The sequence below is a fragment of the Neofelis nebulosa genome, chromosome 13 (genome assembly GCF_028018385.1).
Source record: "Neofelis nebulosa isolate mNeoNeb1 chromosome 13, mNeoNeb1.pri, whole genome shotgun sequence".
In the NCBI taxonomy this organism is placed as follows: Eukaryota; Metazoa; Chordata; class Mammalia; order Carnivora; family Felidae; genus Neofelis; species Neofelis nebulosa.
In genome coordinates, this window is record NC_080794.1 from 39,323,806 (window position 1) to 39,344,207 (window position 20,402).

Genomic DNA, 20,402 nt, shown 5'->3' on the forward strand with positions numbered 1-20,402 from the left:
AATAATATTGCATTGTACATAAACACCATATTTTGCTTATCTGTTTATCCATCAGTGAACACCTGAGTGGCTTCCATGTTTTAGCTTTTGTGAATAATACTGCTATGAATGTGGATGTACAAATATCTCTTTGAGACCTTGCTTTCAGTTTTTTGGTGTATATACCCAAAAGTGAAATTGCTGGATCATATGATAATTCTATTTTTAATTTTTGAGGGAACCACTGTACCTTTTTTCACAGTGGCTATACCAGTTTACATTCCCACCAACTGTGCATAAGGGTTCTAATGTCTCCATTTCCTTGCCAACACTTGTTATTTCTAGTTTTTCAATAGTAGGCTTCCTAATGGGTGTGAGGTACTATCTAATAATTTTGATTTGCATTTTCCTGATGATTAGTGATGTTGAACATCTATCCTTGTGCTTATTGGCTATTTGTATATGTTCTTTGGAGACATGTTTATTCAAGTCCTTTGCCCAATTTTGAATCAGGCTGTTTGTTTATTGTTGTTGAATTTTAGGAGTTCTCTATATATTCTGGATATTATTTCCTTATTAGATAAATGTCATAAAGATTTTTTCCCATCCTGTGGGTTGCCTTTTTATTCTGTTGATGCTGTCTTTGATATACAAAGGTTTTTAATTTTCATGAAGTCCAATTTGTCTATTTTTGTTATTGCCTATGCTTTTGGTGTCATATCCAAGAAATCATTGCCAAATCCAACAAGCTTTTTGCCTTATGTTTTTTTTTTTCTAAGAGTTTCATCGTTTTAGCTCTTAAAATTTAGATTTTTAATCCATTTTGAATTAATTTTTTCTATATGGTGTTAGATATGGATCCACTTTCATTCTTTTGCATGTAAATATCCAGTTTTCCCAGCACCAATTGTTGAAAAACCCTATTTTCCCACTGAATGGTCTTTGCATTGTTGTCAAAAATCATTTAACCATGTATGTGAGGGTTTATTTCTGAATTCTCTGTACCATCCCATTGGTCTATATGTCTTTTTGCCAGTACACACTGTTTTGATTATTGTAGCTTTATAGTAAGTTTTGAAATCAGGACGTGTGAGTCCTCTCGCTTTGTTCTTTTTGAAGCTTATTTTGGCTATTTGGGGGTCCCTTGAGATTCCGTATGCATTTTAAGGTGGCTATTTCTTGAGATTCCATATGAATTTTAAGGTAGATTTTTCTTTTCTGCAGAACAGATCACTGGGATTTTGATAATGTGCTAAATTTTTCATAGGTTTTGTTGTTGTTACCACCTCACTTTTAATTTAATATTACACCTTTACAAAATTAGAAATTCTTTGAGAGTGGATAGTTGGCAAGGGGTATGAGAGATACGAGTTCTAATATTAGCTACCTTTATACATGTCACACTGATTGCATACTTCATTTTTCTTATCTATACAATAGTTTTTTCCTCATGACTTTTCTTGCAGGAATGAAAGGAGACAGTGTGGAATAATTAAAAATATGTCATACTGATACTTTGTTTTTTCTTCAGATCATATAAATGTTTTGCCTTTTACTAAAGATTTCCTTGGAGAGGAACGATTCTTAGTGTTTACCCAATTTTTTGAGGCCTTGCGCTTGCAGGGCTTACTACTACTAATAATAAGATATATATATATATATATATCATACTGAAAAATATGAAGATCTTAGAATTTGTATTTTTGATGCAAGTTGTCTTTTTTGAGGTGAATTTGCCAAGTCTTTCTTAGGCACTGAATGACTATATCACTAGTCATGAACTATAATAGCACCATGAACTATGGGATTTTTTTTTCCTTTTTCTCAGATTTATTTATTTATTAAATATTTATTTATTTATTTATTTATTTACTTATTTAACATTTAACATCTGTCTGTCTGCCTCTCTCTCTGCACTTTCTTTGTCTCTATCTAGAACTCTTATGAGCTTAGTGTTGCCTGCTATACCAAGAATACCAGTTCTTTACTCTTTTTTTTTTTTTTTTTTAACAAAGATCATGTGTAATATACTGGAGGGGAATTTGGGCCTTTGGTTCTGCCTTAGGAAAGCCTGCATTTTCGTTCTTTTTATACATGGCAGTCAGGCTATATAGGCCAGTTCCTGCCATGGAAGGATAGTTCCTTTTGTGAAGTCTTTCCTTTTTGTGGGTCTCACAGAATCATTTCTTTGTAGTGAAGTAGAGTGTATGTTATGGCATAATTCTTTGTGTCCTTACTCATCGCAGTTTTGGAGTATTGGGGAATCAGTAGTGTTTGAAAGATTGACTGATTTGTTCTTCCAGCATTTATTTAATGAATGCACTTGGATTTTTTATAGTCTAAACTCAACAAATCCAAGCTGAACTCCTAATTTTCCCCACTGCCCCAAACCTGTTCCACCTACAGCCTTCTCTGTTTCACTTAATGGCAACTCTGTCCTGGTTGTTTAGACTAAAAACCTTAAAGGTATTCTTGGTACTTCTCTTTTTCTTATAGCACATATCCTGTCCTTCACACATTTTACTGAACCACCTTTGAACTATATCGTGAATCTAATCACTTCTTACCATCTACACTGCTGTAGTCATCTGTCCTATGCTTTGTGCCACCATTATCCTTTGCCTGAATTAGTACAATGGCCTCTTAACCTAGTTTCTCTCCTTCCACCCTTGGCTGCTTTCCTCATATTCTCAGCCCAGCAGACAAGGTTGACTTTTTAAAAACAAAAGTCAGACCATAATACTCTGATAAAAATACGTTAGGTATAAAAATGGTAAAGAGGGGCGCCTGGGTGGCTCAGTCGGTTAAGCCTCCGACTTCAGCTCAGGTCACGATCTCACGGTCCGTGAGTTTGAGCCCCGCGTCGGGCTCTGGGCTGACAGGCTCAGAGCCTGGAGCCTGCTTCCGATTCTGTGTCTCCCTCTCTCTCTGCCCCTCCCCCGTTCATGCTCTGTCTCTCTCTGTCTCAAAAATAAATAAATGTTAAAAAAAAAAAAAAAGGTAAAGAAAGGAAATGCTATTTGCAGATGAAAGTACTGTATTTTTGTAAAACGACGAAGTGAAAAATAATTAGAAACCAACATTTACTTGGTGGGTAATTACAAAATTAATACACAAACATACATTTTTAATACTTTACTAGATACAAAGAGCCACAAATGATAAATTAAGAGCAATATAAACTAAATACAGTGATATATCAAGAGACTAGTAGTACAAGTAGGGTTTATTCCAAAATGAAAGGATAATTCAGAATTAGGGAATCTATTAATATGATTTTACCCTGCTCTCCAACTGCTTCTCAGAGGGTTTCTGTTGTTTGCTTAGTAACCCCAGACCAACTAAACCAATGAACTCTACTATCTGGTGGCTGACCCACACTTTCTCAAAAGAGGTCTGATCCTTCATAAATTTTTCCTTCCTTGGGTACTTTTCATTCAGCCCTAGAATACCATATGGACCTTTCTTTTTTTATCATAGTTAATAATTCTTTATGTTAAAATTCCGTTTAACTTACTATGTGTTTTTAATCTTTTGATTGGACCCAGATTTGATTTTACCATTTAATTTTTAGAGAGATTTTAAATGATTATTTTCATAGATGCTAAAAATGCATTTGCAAAACTCAACATTCATTCTTCTTTTATTAACTTTTTATGAATTGAAGTATAACACACGTAAAAGAAGTATACAAATCATAAGTGTACAGCTGAAAGAATTACCTCAAAGTAAACATACTTGTTTAACTACCAACCAGTTCTAGAAATAGAACTTGGCCAGAAGCCCAGAAGCACCCTTGGCCCCTCTCCTTCCCCAAAGGTATCCACTATCTTGACTTACAACACCAGAGATTAGCTTTGCTGTTTTGAACTTTAAATAAATGAAATCATATAGTGTATATTTTTTTGTTTATGGCTTCTCTGGCTCATCTTGGTTTGTGTGATTTATCCACATTGTTGCATATAGTAGTGCTTTCTTCATTTTCTTTTCTCTATCCAATTCCACTGTACAAATCTGTCTCAATTTAATTTTATACTCTACTGTTGATGGGTATTTGGGTTGTTTTGGGTTTGGCTTTGTTACAAACAATGCTAGTAATGAACATTTTTGTATGTGTCTTTTGGTGTTCATGTACACACATTTCTGTTGGAATTATAAATAGGAATGGAAATATTGGGTCACTGGGTGTGCTTGTCTTAAACTTTACTAGATACTACCAAAAGAGATTTCCAAAGTTTTATATTCCCATCAACAGGACTGAAGTTTCCATTTGTTCCACTGGTATTTTCAGTCTTTAAAATTTTTGTTTTAGCCACACTGGTTGGTGAGTGACTAGAGGTATCTTATTATAGTTTTAATTGTATTTCCTTGACCAGACCACTAATAAGGTTAAGCATATTCTTATTTGTATATTGACCATTTAGATACACTTGCTTTGTGAATTGCAAGTTTAAGTTCTTTTTTCCAGTTTTCTATTAATAATTTTTAGCAGTTAATAGAATTTTTTAATACATGGCAAAAAGTTTGCATAAAGTCAGAAGCCAGTTTACCAACTGATAAAAATAATTGCCAACTACATCACAGTCCAAGATATTTCTATGTAAAGAGCTTCTAGAAATCCATGAGAACAACAATTATATATTAATAATGAGCAATGTCTGTGAACTGTTGCTGGGTAGAAAAGTTAATAAAATGGTGTGTAAACATATGAAAGTATGTTCACCCTCAATCATAGGAGGAATGAAAATAAACCTGTTACGATAATTCTTACATGGCAAGGATTATAGGGAATAAGCAGTTTCATATTATGGTGGGACTATAAGTCACCACAGCCTTTTTGAAGGAATCATTTTATTTATCAAATTTATCAAATCGTATCAATATTTATCAAATCAATATTATTTATCAAAATCTTATGTCTTAAATGCTCTTGGATCTATGAACTGTATATGTGTAAGGATGTTTGTTTTTAATTTTTTTTCTTTTATTTATTATTGTTGAGAGAGAAAGACCAGGCTTGAATGAGGAAAGAGCAGAGAGAGAGGGAGACACAAAATCCAAAGCAGGCTCTAGGTTCTGAACTGTCAGCACAGAGCCCGACACGGGGCTTGAACCCACAAACTATGAGATCATGACCTAAACTGAAGTCAGACGCTTAACCGACTGAGCCACTCAGGCACCCCTGTTTTTATATTACCTGTAAAAGCAAACAAAATTAGACAAAACCTAAATGTTTATTGTAGAGATTAAGTTGTAGCTATACAATGGAAAACTATGAAGCTACCAAAAAGAGATAGAGTGTACTTGCTGGCTGTATGGAGGAAGTCCCAAATAAGCTGGTTGCTGAAATAAAACATTTATTAAAAGAGTTTGTGGGTAAAGTGTTTTTTTTTTGTATCCATAGTGACTTTCTGAAGTGCTTGTTTGTTTTGCAGGTAAATACTTAGTGTTTGTTTTTTATCTTTATGGAATTGGATTGACTGCCTGCATAAGTACATTGAATGTTGTGCAATCAATATTTTGTGAATGCAAAATAGAATTAGTTGATACTCATTGTTTTATAGTTTTAGAACCTGTTCACGTATGTTTGATGATCCTTTTCATTTTCCTCTGTGGTAGATAGGTACAACAATCATTATATTATTTGCATGTGACAGAAGAGTGAGCTAAGCCCAAGAGAATAAGTAACTTGTTTAAAGCAGGGATGGGCCAGATTTGTCCCACCACTTGTTTTTGTGGTCTGTAAGCTAAGAATGGTTTTTATATATTTTTAATGACTGGTAAAAAGAAGAATAATATTTTATGATGTGAAAGTTATATGAAATTTAAATTTCACTGTCCATAATTAAAGTTCTATCTTACTAGAAGACACTCATGCTCATTCATTTATGTATTGTCTATGGCTGCTCTCCCACCCCCACAGCAGGGATGAATAGTTACAGCAAAGATTTGATGTGGCATTCTCATTGTTTCACACTGCTGCTTGGCATACTAACATCCCAGTGATAAAGTAATTCAACACTGTTTTAAGTGTCACATTTGTTACTGTGGCATAACACTTTATTTTTTATTTCTAGTACATACCTATCATGTCAAAACAAGAAAAAGAGAAAAGGGGACTTTGAATCCCATTTTTACAGGATAGTGAACTATGGGTTATTTTATTAAATTAGATGATGAGACATTGTGTTTATTAAGCTCTATTAAAAGACTATTGTATACATTGCCATTATCAGGCTAAGCACTTACAGTATTCCAAACTCAAGAAAAGCAATCTTATACAAGTTAGAAAATTTAAAGTATAATAGCTTATCACAGCAGAGGTTTTTCACACATACAAACAAAAAATCAAAATGAGGTTGCACCCAAAGTAAGGTTTGGGAGTATATAATTTCTTAGCTAAACAGTGAGAGCCATTTACCAGTGTTGAGTGAATTAAACTGTGTTTTGTTGTATTAGCCAAAGAAATGTGTTTAGAGAAAATAAATTTAAGACTGTCAGTTTTTTGGTGGCAATAGTTGCTTTAACAGTTGAGGACATTGGTAGCAACATCAGTAGTCAATTAAAGAAAAAGAATGATTTTGAGTGGTTTTCCTTAGTTTTTGGTGAGTCATCAGATATTTACTGACAGTAATCAGTTGTTTTTTTTTTAATTCACAGAAGTGATACTGAGTTTCAAGTGACTGGACAATTAATTAGCCTTCATGAAAAGTCTGTATCAAACAATTGTAGGCAAGAATATTTTCAAAAAAATTAAGAAAACACTATTTCAGTATGTCTGAAAGTATAATCTGTTAAGATGTGTGACATATGAAACAAAATACGTATGGAACAAAAAAAAAGAGTTAAGATATTCATAAAGTTTGTGAAAATGTAAGGTTTTTAAAGCCTGTGGTTATTCATTGTATTATTGTAATCACAAAATTTTGTAAAATATTTGAATCTCTCATTTATTATTGAACTAGTAGTATTAACAGTGAACTTCATTTGATCTCATGAAGAGGTAGTTCCATAAATTTCTGCCTGAAATTTGAGCTATTTGACTTGCCCTGCCATTTGATTACTACAGTTATTTTGAGTTAAGAATATAGATTCAGAGTTTTCTAGATAAGATGCTCCATTAACTAATTATTGTAGCACATGGAATGGCTTTGAAAATTAACTTTTGTTTCAGTCTTTATATTGTTTCTTAATGATACTGATATTGTTTCTTAATTGTGAGGCCTATATAGCACTTACATTTGAAACTTAACCATGGTAGTCATTTGACAGCAACTACTGTAGTTTGAATTGTGACAAATGTCAAGCTACTTTATGTATGTCTCATTCTGTCAGAAGTTAAAACAAGTAGTATCTCTATTCTTACACCCTTTATAGCAGATATATTTTTCAGGCTGAAACAATAGTTCCAGGAGTATTTTTCAGACCTTGATGGCAGTGCAACGGATGCTTCCTTATTTTAAATCCTTTAACAACGCAGTTGACGACCCTTCGTCTAATTTTGAGTTGGAAGTGATTAATCTATAAGGTAGTGACATTCTAAAAGGCAAATATCAAGAGACTCCTGCAATAGAATTTTATAAATGCCTTCTATGTGATGAATATATTCAATAAAAATCATATGCTTGTGGATTGGTATCAATATTTGGCAGAATCTATTTATGTGAAAAGACTTCTTCAAAGTTGAAATATGTAAAATCTCATAATAGATCAATGTTAACAGATGAACATTTGCAGTCGTTTTTGATGATAGGGAACAGTAACTTTGAACACCAATTAAATGAAATGTTATTCTCCCCAAAAGAATTATATTCTTTTTACTAGTAGACTGAATTACAAAACAAACTGACAAGCAAAAAACAAAACACTACTCAATTATATTTTTAATTTTATTAGCAAACGTACTTTTGGAAATTTGCTAATCTCTTGTTTTCAAACCACCTAAAAAATATCCTTGAGTTTTTCTTTTTACCCACAAAGTCTAAAATATTTACTACCTGGCCTTTTATAGAGAAAGCTTTCTGACCTCCCCTCTTGTCCAGAAAGAATATTATGCCTAATTAGATATCAGTTCTACATTAGATTAATTGTCCTTTATTTTCATTTTAGAGTTCTTGCATTTATAAAATACTAAAAATGTTCAAATCTGGTTTATTATCAATATAATATATATTTAAATTGCATACTTTGAAATTGGGAAACAGATTTACCTATAAATTATATATCAGTATAGCCTGTAGGGTATACTGTAACACTCTTTCTGTAGTAGCTAAATAACTATGGAACCCAGGGCTTTGTCATTTCACCTTGCTTTTGTTTGCTTTTGCTTCCAAATTGGTGGATGTTCGAAGTTTTTACTTTTGAAATTCAGTATGTACTGAAAAGAATATATTCCACATTGTATTGAGTCCAGTGTTGGTGGTTGTTTTAAAAATAGTCTGAATACTCTCTTCAGTTAATAAGCTTTATGGACAGTTTTATTGTAAATTCTGTAAAAAAATTATGAGTTTTAGGGGCACCTGACTGGCTTAGTTGGTAGAACATACAACTCTTGATCTTGGGGTCACGAGTTCAAGTCCCATGGTGGGTGTAGAGCTTACTTTAAAAAAATATATATGAGTTTTAGGATCTCATGTATCATGTCTTGATACATTCTATATCGTGTATTTGTAAATGCAAAGTTTATGAAATAACTTTTGCATTAATATTAACTTGATGTAAAAGAAAGATACATCTTCAGTTTTTAAAAATATAAATTATCCCATTTATTTCTTACATTAGCTTTCTGAGAGTTTATTGTTATCATATGAGAATTCATAGCTGGAGAAACATCTTTTACAAAAGAATGTTTGTAATCTGAACCCATCACCCAGTATTCTTCAGTTAGCAATTACAAAGGTTTATTGACAGTTACTTTCTGGTTGCTAATATCCTAAAATCATTATATTCTCATGATTATTTAATAATTAAGTTCTTTTTGTTTTATAATTGAGCTCTAGTGTTTATTTTTAAAGTTTCCTTTTATGGAGCATTTTTGTCTCTTGGCACGTTGCTTTAGAATTAGAGTTCTTTCTTCTTTTTCTTTTTTTTTTAAGAGTCTGTTTATATTCAGTGGGATTAAAAACACACTTCCACTTTTAGAGCAGATTTATCATCTACCCTTCAGGCTGTTCTTTAACATGGAGCTCTTAAGAATGAATATCTCAAGATACTCCCCAGATGTTTTAAACTTCAGCAAAGTTGTGGTTTTCTTTATTGGAATCTCTGTTTGTAGTGTTCGAAGATGAAAGAAAACATCTCTTTAGTATCTAAACACTTTTCATATTGGTTTTAATGTCTTTTGCTACAAAGGCATGCATAAGATAAAACTTCTATACTGATAAATTTTCAAAACTTTACTTTTAAAAAGTAATACCAAATTGAGAATTTCATTTACAGTAATGTAAAAAGTAGTATTGTGTGCTATATGTGCTTTTGAATCAACATTGATGTTATGTGGTTAGTATGTAAACTTTGGATATGCAATAGATTTTATTTTTCATTATTTAATGAAGTAGGGATTGAGACTGTTATGCATCAGATATTTTCCAGGATGTTGAGAAGTTTGAATTTAAAATTGTAAAGATGTCAATTATTTGTGTTTTTTAGATGGTATCCAAATTGAACATTCTCTGCAAAATCAGCAAGTTATTCCTCCCCAGTTACATAGATAGTTGGTATCATTTATTAACTGTTTACTATGTTTAAGGCACTGATATAGTCTTCACAACAGAGTGGTAATGTTTTATATTAATTGAAAGAAAGATAAGGAGTTATTAAATGACATGAAAGAGTGAAATAGTACACTGCACGTGCATACACAGACACACACATGGACACACACACTTTTTTTTCATTCTGAGCCTGGTGTAGGAGGAGCAACTCAGAACACCCTAATCTAATCTCAGTTCAGAAATAATTTGATTTTGTTTTTTCTCACTAGATAACATAATGTCTACTTATTAATCTAAAATCTGTCTTATAGTTAAATGTTTCCCTAATAACAATTTTCTACATTCTTATTTTTTTTAAGTTCTTTTGCCATAAGTTTTTATTTAGTGTCCAGTAGGTATCTGAGATAGAGGGAAAATTCAAATCAATGTCAAAGTTTTTTAAAAATGCTCAAGAAAAACTTAATTTTGTTAAAATGTGTACAGATTGATCGTCTGTACTTTCATAAAAATCCAATAGCAACAGCAATAGTAAGAAGACGGTCATTTAATCCTTCCGTAGTTCTTCTATCCAGCCAAACATTCTTTTGTTTATCAACTTTTTTGGCATGTATGTACCTAATATCTGTTAGGTACTATACTTAAATATGGTAGAATGCAAAGACAGATATGGTCTTCAATACCATGTTTTACAAATGAGGAAACCTAATCTCAGGGAATTTAGGTTACTTGTGCTATGTCATAATTAGATGAACATGAAATTAAAGCCAGGTCTGTCTGACACCAGAACCTTTGCTCTAAACCAGTAAGGAATGCTGCCTACCCTGATGACTTGAAATAAGAAATCCTTTTTTGGATCATATTGTTATCAGATTTGCCTTTAATGTTCTTTAGTAAGGAATTTGACTCTGCTGGATACTTCTTCCTTCCTTCTAGATATCTTTCTCTCTCTGGGCACTCCCTCTGCCCCCTTTGGTAGGTCAGTGCTTCCCTTCCTCTCTGTTGGTCCTTTTCCTCTTAAATATTGATATTCCACCCAGTTCCACTCTGGATTCTTCTCATTTGTCTGGGCATGGATTTCCATGAGTTTATACTGTTTGGGCTTTCTGAACGTTTTGAGCCTGTAGGAGTGTTTCTTTAATCAAATTTGGGAAGTTGTAGACTCTTATATTTTTGAAAATTTTCTTCTACACTGTATTTTTTTCTCTTCATCTGGTACTCTGCTGACATAAACTTTAGATGTTTTAATAATATCTCATAGATGTCTGGGTCTTTAATCATTTTTTAAAAATAATTTTTCTCTCTGTTGTTCAGACTGGAATATGTTTATTAATCTGTCTTCAAGTGTACTGAGTCTTAATTCTGTCTTCTTCATTTTGCTATTGAGCCCATCTAGTGAGCTTTAAAATTTCAATTACTGAAATTTTCCTTAGTTTTTTTTTATATCTTCTATTTCTTTGATTAGTCTTTTGTATTTTCCAGATGTGTTAAGAGCCCTAGTTCTTTGTGGTTCCCTGGAATTCTCCTCTTTGGTTCTCTAGCCAGAGAACTGGGGCTTTATTTTCCCAGTTGTTCCACATCCTTCTGTGACTGATAACATGTCTGTGGCTAAGTAGGAGGAAGATTCAGAGAGAATAGTTTAAATTTAAACTTATTCATGAATTCTGTCTTTTTAAAGTTTTAATTTTAATTACAGTTAACATGCAGTGTTATATTAGTTTCAGGTCTACAATATACTGTTTCAACAATTCAATACATCACCCAGTGCTCATTATGACAAGTGCATTCCTTAATCCCTATCATCTGTTTCACCCATCCCCCCTTACCCACGCCCTTGTGGTAACCATCAGTTTGTTCTCTATAATTAAGAGTCTGTTTCTTGGTTTGTTTCTCTCCCTTTCCCCTTTGCTCATTTGTTTTGTTTCTTAAATTCCACATATGAGTGAAATCGTAAGAATTTGTCTTTCTCTGATTTATTTGTTTAGCATTATACTCTTTAGCTCCATTCATGTCATTGCAAATGTCAAGATTTCATTCTTTTTTATAACTCAATAATATTCCATTGAATACGTATGTGTGTGTGTACACACACACATACATACATATGTACCACATCTTTATCCATTCATCAATTGATGGACCTGTGGACTGCCGCCATGATTTGGCTGTTGTAGATAATGCTGCTATGAACATAGGGGTGCATGTCTCATTTGGAATTAATGTCTTTGTATTCTTTGGGTAGTGCATTTTCTGGATCATATGGTAGTTCTATTTTTAATTTTTTTGAGGAATTTCCATACTGTTTTCCAGAGTGGCTGCACCAGTTTGCATTCCCACCAGCAGTACAAGAGGGTTCCTTTCTCTCCACATCCTTGCCAACACCTGTTGTTTCTTGTGTTTTTGATTTTAGCCATTCTCACAGGTGTGAGGTGATACCTCATTGTAGTTTTGATTTGCACTTTCCTGATGGTGATAGTGAGCGTCTTTTCACGTGTCTGTTGGCCATTTGTATATCTTCTTTGGAGAAATCTCTGTTCATGTCTTCTGCCCATTTTTTCATTGGATTAATCGTTTTTTGGGTGTTGAGTATTTCTTTTTTAATTTTTATTTCTGAGAGAGAGCGTGTGTGCATCAGTGCAAGTGGGAGAGAAGGAGAGAGAGAGAGAGAGAGAGAGAGAGAGAGAGAGAGAGAGAGATTTCCCAAGCAGGCTCCATGCTGTCAGCACAGTGCCCAACATGGAGACCTGACCCCACAAACTGTGAGATATGATCTGAGCCAAAAACAAGAATCAGATGTTCAACCAACTGAGCCACCCAATGCCTTGGGTGTTGAGTTTTATAAGTTCTTTATGTATGTTAGATATTATTGGATAAGTCATTTGCAAATATCTTCTCCCATTCTGTAGGTTGCCTTTTAGTTTTGTTGATTGTTTCCTTTGCTGTGAAGAATATTTTTATTTTGATATAGTCTCAATAGTTTATTTTTGCTTTTATTTCCCTTGCTTCAGGAGACATATCTAGAAAGAAGTTGCTACAGCTGATGTCAAAAGAGATCATTGCCTGTGTTCTCCTCTAGGATTTTTATGGGTTCAGATCTCACATTTCGGTCTTTCACCCATTTTGAATTTATTTTTGTATTTGGTGTAAGAAAGTGGTCCAGCTTCATTCTTTTGCATGTTGCTGTACAGTTTCCCAACACCAGTTGTTGAAGAGAATGTCTTTTTTTCATTGGTTATTCTTTCCTGCTTTGTCAAATATTAATTGACCATATAGTTGTGGGTTCATTTCTGGGTTTTCTATTGTTTCTTTGCCCTGTGTGTCTATTTTTGTGCCAATACCATATAGTTTTGATTACTACAGCTTTGTAATACAGCTTGAAGTCCAGAATTGTGATGCCTCCAGATTTGGTTTTCTTTTTCAAGATTGCTTTGGCTATTCAGGATCTTTTGTGGTTCCATACAAATTTTAAGATTGTTTATTCTAGTTCTGTGAAAAATGCTGTTGGTATTTTGATAGGGATTGCATTAAATGTTAAACTTATTCAATGAATTTTTAAACTATATCAAATTAAGTTCTAGATGTTTTTTGTATTGTTTTCTTTATATATTTAATTCTCTGTTGTAATTCTCTATTCTTTTATCTAGTTTATCAAGTTTTATCAAGTTCTTTCCTTGTTTCCTTGAAAATACTAATCATAGTTATTTTGAAGTCCTTTTATTTCCAGTGTCTGTATTATTTCTGAAACTTTTCTCTTGCTGTTTCCTTTTGTTTTTAGGCAAATTATTTTGCCTCTTTGCATAACTATTAGTTGTTTATTATTTATGTAAGAAATGTAGATCCTTTAGATTGTATTATCTACCAGTGTTTGCCCTTTCCTCTTTGGGACTGATATGGAGTGATGGGAGAGCTGATTGCCTTAACAAAATCAAGGATTAAGCTAGATCAAAGTTGATTTTCAGTTTTGATAGGTTCAGTCTACCTTGTTTACCTCTGTTTCTAGAGCTTGATCCTCTTGGACTTTTAATTGAGGCCACTGGGTCTTTGTCTCATCAGCTCTGAAACATAGCATCAGAAGTGCTCTCAGAGATTTCCAGCTTCTTTATCCTCCAGCCTGATCCACTTCAGTGTTTGGCAAATATCTCAAGTGGGAAGCTGACCTTTTATTTTAGGTCCTCAATTTCCAATTTTATCACTTTAGTACTAATAGTGTCTGAAATCCCTATCTTTTTTTACTCCCTTGCTCTCCACCCCCATCCTAGTGTTCTGTTAAGCCCACAGTCTGAATTTTCAGCCTTTAGATATAACCAGTATAGATAGATGTCCTCTCCCAGTCCCCAGGGAAAAAGTGTCTGTGTTATCTTTAGATTTTATTCTCCATGCCTTCTAGGATTTCATTTTTGCCTGTTATGTTTTTAGTTCCTTTTCTGTTCCTGTCTTTGTTTTTTAAGCCCTGCCAGGCTGAGAGATCTTTCTGCTTTTCAAGTGATTTTGGTTAACCTTCTTAGCTTACCATTCAGTTTCAGAATTCAGCAAATGTGTTATGGGACAAACCAGCTGTGTGTTTGAGGTCCCCAAAATGTCAAATTTTCTCTCTCTAGCCCCATGCTACTGACTACAAATTTAGCCAGGTCGGATAATCATCTGCCAGTTCTAGCCTACCCTCTGAACAGTCCCCACTTCCTTGGAAATTTATTCATTTGATCCTTCTATAGCTCTTTGGTACCTTTAATGATTTATAATTTATATGACTTTTCAGATTGTTGTCAGTCTGAATGTTGGCTGTGACCTGCTATATGCTATTCAGAATCAGAAGTTCCATATGTTCTGTTTTGATAAGAGATTTAAGTGTTTGAGTGTTCCTGATGAGTGATATTTTTCTAAAGTTTGATAGAGAAAAATGATTAATTATTGCTTGAATACTTTCCCTTTGTATCTGTTACATATGTTTCTAGAATTTTTCTATGATCAGCGAAACTAAGGCCCCCTTATAAACCATGGATTCTGTGATAGAAATAACAGATGAACCAAACCAATACAGGAGGTAAAAAGTATAATTTGTATTTTGGAACTGCCTGTGGGCATATGGCTAGCACTATAGGTTTACCAGGAAGCTGCATGTTTCGTTTTGAGAACCACTGTCCCGCACTATTTCTCCTTTTCTCATATGGCTTTTTTTGGTATGGTTTAAAACTGTCAAACAGTTTTACTATTTAATGGAAATTGTAAATTGGTTTAGTCAAATTTTGTTGTGTTTTTATAATGGGTAGAAACCAAATACACATATCATGCATCTGAATTTAGGAATAATTCATTTTATTGTAATTATATACAAAGTGCTTTCAAAGGTATATTTGATTATCTTACATGCAGAAAAAAACCTTTCAGACCTATAAATGAACAGAATTAAACCTTTAAACCTTTAAACTTTTTAGTATTGAATAAAGGTTTACCTAAGCAACACATGGCTAAAAGTGTTTTCTTATCAAAGAAAATAAAATTAGAGCTTGGAGAAATACCTTTAAATTACAATTCATATGAACTAATAGCTTAACCCTAGTTTTGAATGACTGTTACTTTTCCATCTTTAAAAATATGGTTAAATATAAACACATGTGAGAAATGTCCCTTTGGCTTTTATCAAACTGACATTTAAGCAAATTTTTTTCAACCTTACTAAACATTTTTGGTAAAAGGTTTCAAAGCTTTGAATCTTACAGTTTGCCTATGGATTTCCCTCCTTGCATTATTCTATTAACATTTGGTCTTAATAAGTATAATCTGTTTAGAATTACTGATTTTTTTTTCATTTATTATTTGTTTAGATGAGAAGTTTAGGAAAGAACATCAAAAACCCTAGTTGGAAGTTATGAATGCTTTCTTAAGGAAGTTAAACTTTTTTGAGTTTTGCCGTAAAGATTTTACTTGTCTTACTTTACTTTCTCTATGAAATGTTCAAAACTGTTGATGTTTGTTTCTATGCAATGGTGATACTAACACATTGTGAGATCTTTACCTCCTGATGTATGCCAATTTCTCTTTTTTTTTCTCCCAGGGGAAGGTTAAAAGAAGCTTTAGTTACTGTTAAAGTGGGAAGCAGTTACACTAAGTTAGAACTAGAAGTTGTAAAGGGTGCTTTTGTGGACATTTTCTTACCATATCTTATCATATCTTACCAATTCTTACTATATCTTATTTATAAGGACAGTTTTTTTCCATATAAGAATGACTGGTACAAGTTACAGGGTATAGTAATGAATTCTTTCACATTTCACCTTCATATCAGATAGCTAGAAAACAATTGCACATCAAAATTTAAAGAGCTATTTCTGTTAATTTCTCTCTCCCTTTTTCCTTTGTCATCATTTTCATTTTCTTTTGTTTTTCTGGCTTTATAGAATGCTTCTTTTGGATGCATCTTAAAAATAATTAAACCATGGGCACTTGGGTGACTCATTTGTTTAGGTGTCTAACTCTTGATTTTGGCTAAGGTCATCATCTCACTGTTGGTAAGTTCAAGCCCTGCCTTGTGCTCTGTGCTGACACCACAGAGCCTGCTAGGGATTCTTACTCTCAAAATAAATAAATAAACAAACATTTTTTTAAAAGGAAAAAAGTAAGCCACAGCTACCTTTATTTAAAAAGAAATTCATTCAGTTTTGGGCCATAAGGAGTTTTATTCTAAATATTCTTATTTTTATCGTATGTGATTGTATTATTTTCTTAATTATATTGGATGGATCTCCTAATCCTGCATGCACCACTTAACAATTGTGAGAAATCCATCAAAAGCCACTTAAAATAGGCTTGGAGGATAATGACTCTGAATTTCTTCATCCTTAAAACAAAGGATACAAATAGAATCACATATAACCTGCACCTTCAGAATTGCTGAGAGACAGAATATACTAGAAATCTAATTTCTTATAAGTAGAGGAAGAAACATCATATTTCAGTAGAGCTCTTATTGCTTCTATAGGTGTGCACCTTTGGAGAGCAGGGATTTGGGGAGGGGGTGCTTAAGAGACTGTGAAACAGAAGAGAGGGATGTGGAGAATGTAGTTCAAAACAGACACAATCACTCCTGAAAAGAAAAAGCCCAGACACAGGTCCCAGACTGTTGTTGCTTTGGACTTAGAGCAGCATCAAGCAGGCCCTCTTACCAGTGCACCATCCCCAGTCCTTTCCAGTTAGATTTCTCTTTTTAATTTTTAATGCTTATTTTTGAGAGAGAGACACAGAGTGTGAGTTGGGGAGGGGCAGAGAGAGAAGGAGACACAGAATCTGAAGCATGCTCCAGGCTCTGAGCTGTCAGCACAGAGCCTGATGCAATGTTTGAACCCACAGACCACGAGATCATGACCTGAGCCTAAGATGGACGCTGAACCAACTGAGCCACCCAGGTGCTCCTAGATTTCTATTTTTTGCCCTTTAAGGGGCTTGTCCAGTATAAGTACTGAATTCTATCCTGGACCTCAGAGCCAAGGATCTAACTGGAGAAGAAGAGAGATACATAATGGGAAAAAGATAACAAAGAATGGGAGAAGACCATGGCTTTGAACTGTGTTAGATTGGAATTGGAGATATCCATATGAACTCATAAAATCAAATGATTTCACAGATACAAACTTCAACTTCTTAGGAGGTTTTCACTGAGATATTATAAATAATAAAAGTGCATTTTATACAATCTTTTTAAATGATTTGTGAAAACTAAATATGTATCTATAGAGAAAAAGAGAAAAATGTTAAAAATGTTAAAAACTGATGAATCTTGGTAAAAGGTATATAGGTATTCTCTGTATTATGCTTTAGTGTTGCCATAGTTTGAAGTTATTTCCAAATCAAAAGTTTAAAAAGCAAGTCACTAAGAGTCTAAATCTGAGTCTTAGAAAATTGGGATATTTGAATTCATCTTACTTGTCTCATAGGCTTGTTTTGAGTTTCAAATGTGTTTCACATGTATCTATGAGTGTCCCTGTGTATGTCTTTCTGTGTAGGTAGGTGATATGTATATATGCGTATACATACATGCAGAAAGAGAGAGACTTTTGGAATTTCCTCTTTCTTTTTTTCTAGATAGTATATTATTCTTATTTAAATTGCCTATATATTTGCCATATCCAGAATGTCAAATAAATGGAATCATACTGTATTGTAGCCCTTTTATGCCTGGCTTCTTTCACATAGCATATTTTGAGATTCATCTATGTTCTTGAATGTATTATTTGTTTTTATTACTTGATGAGCTTGCCTTACATGGATATACCACAGTTTGTCCATTCACTACTTGATAGGCATTTGGGTTGTTTTAAGTGGTGATTATAAATAAATAAAGCTATTCTAAATAGTCATGTATCTGAGTTGTCTGGTGACTGTATGTGTAATTTCCTAAGAAATTTCCAAATTGTTTCCTAAGGAGGGTGTGTCGTTTTTTATTTCCATCAGCAATTTATGAAAGTTTCAGTTGCTGTACATCCTCATCAGCATTTAATATTGCCACTTTTTTTTAAGTCATTCTAATAGATGTATTTCCTTATGGTTTTAAGTTGGATTTTCTTTAATGACCAATGATATTAAAATCTATGCTTATTTGTCATCTGTATCTTTTCTTTGGAAATGTTGCTATTAATTTTTTGCCATTTTATTGGATTTTTTTCCTCATTAATGAGTTTTGAAAGTTTTTAATATATATTTGGGATATTATATCCTTTGGAAAGTTAATATTATAATAAATATTGAAAAGTCTTGTATAACAATAAGTATATTTTGAAATATTAGGTCAATCATATTTAAGTCAGAAATTATGAACAATGCTTTGGTACCCTTATTTGCTAGACTCACTATGCAAGACTCACTATTCAGACTAAACATAGGTTGTCAGACTTGTCAGGAATTAATGTTATATAATATCAAGAATATAATAGCTTAGTAGCAAAAGTCACCTTTTCAGGAATGTCAGAAAATAAAAAATTTATATTTCAAAAATTTCCTATTAAGTTTCTCACATTTATATAATTTTGCCATTGTTCTTGCCAACTTACAGTATTGTCTGGGTTATTTGATTAGGCTTAAAAAAAAGTTATTTGAAAGAAGTTTCTTAACCTAAAAACTGAATGAAGAAGATAGGAATTCAAAATACCCTAGATTTTGAAGCTTTTTTTGAATCTTCCAAATTGAACTGGAGCATTTTGATCCTTAGGTTATGGGAGTAAGGCTTTTTCATTAGATTTTTTTTTTTTTAACATTTAATTTTGAGAGAGAGAGACAGAGTGCAAGTGGGGGAGGGGCAGAGAGAGAGAGAGGGAGGCACAGAATCCAAAGCAGGCTCGTTTCTGAGCTGTCGGCACAGAGCCTGACGTGGGGCTTGAACTCACGAAAGAGAATTCATGACCTGAACCAAAGTCAGATACTTAAGCAACTGAGCCACCCATGCGCCCCTCATTAGATTTTAAATGTATGGATCATAGTGGTATTAAGAGTCCTGGGATTGTTTTTCTAAGGTATAGTGAATATACACTGTTTCATTATCACCTTCTAAAAAAGATTGTCCTCCTTACCTTTCACACCCCTGATTTTCTTTACTCTTGTGTAGTGGGTATTCTTTAGTTGTGAGCGCTAAATTTTCTAAGCAGAGCGGGGTTATTGCATTGTATATATTGTGTGAGACTTTGTATGTATTTATGCTGTTATTAATCTACCTCTTAAAATGCATTGAAACATCAGTTACTGTTTGTTCCTCATTTTACAAAGTGAAAACTAGTTGGGGTGCCTGGGTGGTTCAGTCAGTTAAATGTCAGACTTCGGCTTAGGTCATGATATCACGGTTCATGAATTCGAGCCCTGCATCAGGCTCTGTGTTGTCCAGCTCAGAACCTGGAGCCTGCTTCAGATTCTATGTCTCTCTCTCTGTCTCTGCCCCTCCCCCGTTTGCACTCTGTCTTTCTCTGTCTCAAAAATGAATAAACATTAAAAAACTTTTTAAAAAAGTGCAAACTAGTTGGAAGTCTTAGGAAACAATGAGTACACGTTAATAATCAGCAAAACTAGCTGCTCTCTTTTCAGTTATAGCATCAGTTAATTCTGTTCCACTAAAATTTTCAGTTACTGACCTTCCCGTAACTTATCTGCTCATGTTGTACTTAGTACAATTACTGTTTCTGAAAAGGTGAATCTCTTTGTAATATACCTTCCCACATTTATTTCTGTTAATAGTTGTACCTTGATACCAGTGCTAAAGGGATTTATTCTAATGGCAGATTATGTTACTTTAAGTTAGTCATTGAGTCACTTCCCAGCTTTCTACATTTACAAGCTGTTTTCTGCTGCTAGTAGCACGCTTATGATCTTCAGTATTATTTTTATTTTTACAGGAAGTCAGTGCTATCTTTTAGTAGACTTTAAATTCCATATGTGATCATTTCTTTTAATTTTTTTTTTCTTTTGGGCAGAGAGAGTGATCATGATCGGGGGAGAGAGGCACAGGGAGGAAGGGAGAGAGAGAGAGACAGAGAGACAGAGAGAATCTTAAGCAGGCTCCTCACTGAGTGTGGAGCAGGGCTCTATCCCACAACCCTGGGATCATGGCCTGAGCCAACATCAAAAGTTGGATGCTCAACCAATTCAGCCATCCAAGTGCCCCACCATATATGATTGTATCATTTGATATCTTTTCTTGTGTATAGTACCATGCTGAGGTGGTCCTGTATCTCAGAA

General features: G+C 33.6%; 1 protein-coding gene and 1 non-coding gene across 7 annotated transcripts in view; both read left to right on the top strand.

The window, feature by feature from the left end:
• Nucleotides 1-20,402, top strand: part of ADK (adenosine kinase) — a 521,335-nt gene that overhangs the window by 139,600 nt on the left and 361,333 nt on the right. The window lies entirely within an intron of this gene.
• Nucleotides 1,491-1,606, top strand: LOC131494202 (U5 spliceosomal RNA). Its single transcript, XR_009253250.1, has one exon. It is a non-coding gene; the product is annotated as a U5 spliceosomal RNA (small nuclear RNA).